Raw genomic sequence first — 1,511 nt, 5'->3', positions numbered from 1 at the left:
TCTCCAGCAATTGTAGGAACGAGTCAGCGTGGTTGGAGGAGAGGCTGTGGCTTCCATAGATGCAACCTTAGCAAGGTTTTCTCCCCTTGGCCTTACACTTGTTAGCAGAAGGGCATGGAAGCTTATCGCTGTGAGAGGCCAGGGAGCAAGAAGTCGGCCCTTCTTGGCCCTCTGCACGGGGCCAGGAGGAGCAGATTGCTGCAAATGGGGCCTCACGGAGGTCCGAGACCTCAGCTTAATCTTACCTTGCCCAACGGCCAGCTTGCAGAGTCATGTATAGTCCCCACCCCACTCGGTGAAGAGGACGTCGTGGCAAGAGGGAAGGGCGTGGGTAGAGGAGTCGGGCCTAGAGCTGGAGACACCGTGGCCAGTTCTGAAGACATGTGACTGGGGCTGGGGAGCTGGCTGACTCTTCTTTCCATTCCTTCACTCCCAAGGGGAATGCCATCCCTCCCGAGCTTCCCGTGCTGAAGTAGAAGGAATACTGAACAAAGAATTTCTCACAATCCTCCTTGAAGAAAAGGTAGCCTGTCAAAAGGTACAAACTTCGAGTTATAAAATAATGAAGTCCTGGGGCGCCTGGGTGGCTCAGTCGGTTAAGCGTCCGACTTCGGTTCAGGTCACGATCTCGCGGTCCGTGAGTTCGAGCCCCGTGTCGGGCTCTGGGCTGATGGCTCAGAGCCTGGAGCCTGTTTCCGATTCTGTGTCTCCCTCTCTCTCTGCCCCTCCCCCGTTCATGCTCTGTCTCTCTCTGTCCCAAAAATAAATAAACGTTGAAAAAAAAAAAAGAAAAGATAAAATAATGAAGTCCTGGGGACACGGTCTACAGCGCTAAGGATACTGCATTGCAGATTTGAACGTTGCTAAGAGAGCAGTCCTTAAAAGTCCTCAAAAGTTCTCATGAGCCAGAAAAAACTTTTTTTTGGTAACTACGTGCGCTGTGGCTGTTAACGAGACTTACCTGTCGTGATCGTTTTGCAATGTGTACAAATACCGAATCCCCAATCACTGCGTTGTGTACCTGCAACCAATATAATGTTATATGTCAGTTATACCTCAAACAAACAAACAAAATAAACAAATCAGAGTCTCAGTCCTCACCCTAAACCTATTGAAACATTTTAACAAGATTTCCCCTCAGGTGATTCATATGCTCGTTAAACTTTAAGAAAAAAGGGGGGACAGAAAAGAAAAACGTAAAGGTAACCCAATAAGCCCTTCGCAGCACAAGCTGCCAAAATCCATCAAATTCTTTGAGTGTGAGCGGTTCCCCTCCCCCACCCGCGGGTTCAGGGGTCCCTGCGGAGGAGGGGGGCTCCTGTGGTTCCTGGAGGAGTCGGGGTGCATCCCACAGGGGGTGCTTCAGCAGACTCGCACTTGTTCCTTCTGTTTGATCAGCATCTGTGACACATTCTTGGAATAGACTCCTTACTTTCCTTCTTTCCCTCCTTTCCCCCACCCTCTTTCCCTTTCTCTCTCCTCCTTCTTTCAACTTCCTCTGCCTACTTAGT

This window comes from Felis catus, chromosome D1, assembly GCF_018350175.1.
Source record: "Felis catus isolate Fca126 chromosome D1, F.catus_Fca126_mat1.0, whole genome shotgun sequence".
NCBI lineage: Eukaryota > Metazoa > Chordata > Mammalia > Carnivora > Felidae > Felis > Felis catus.
The sequence above is the reverse complement of the archived record's forward strand: the minus strand, read 5'-3'. Positions refer to the sequence as shown.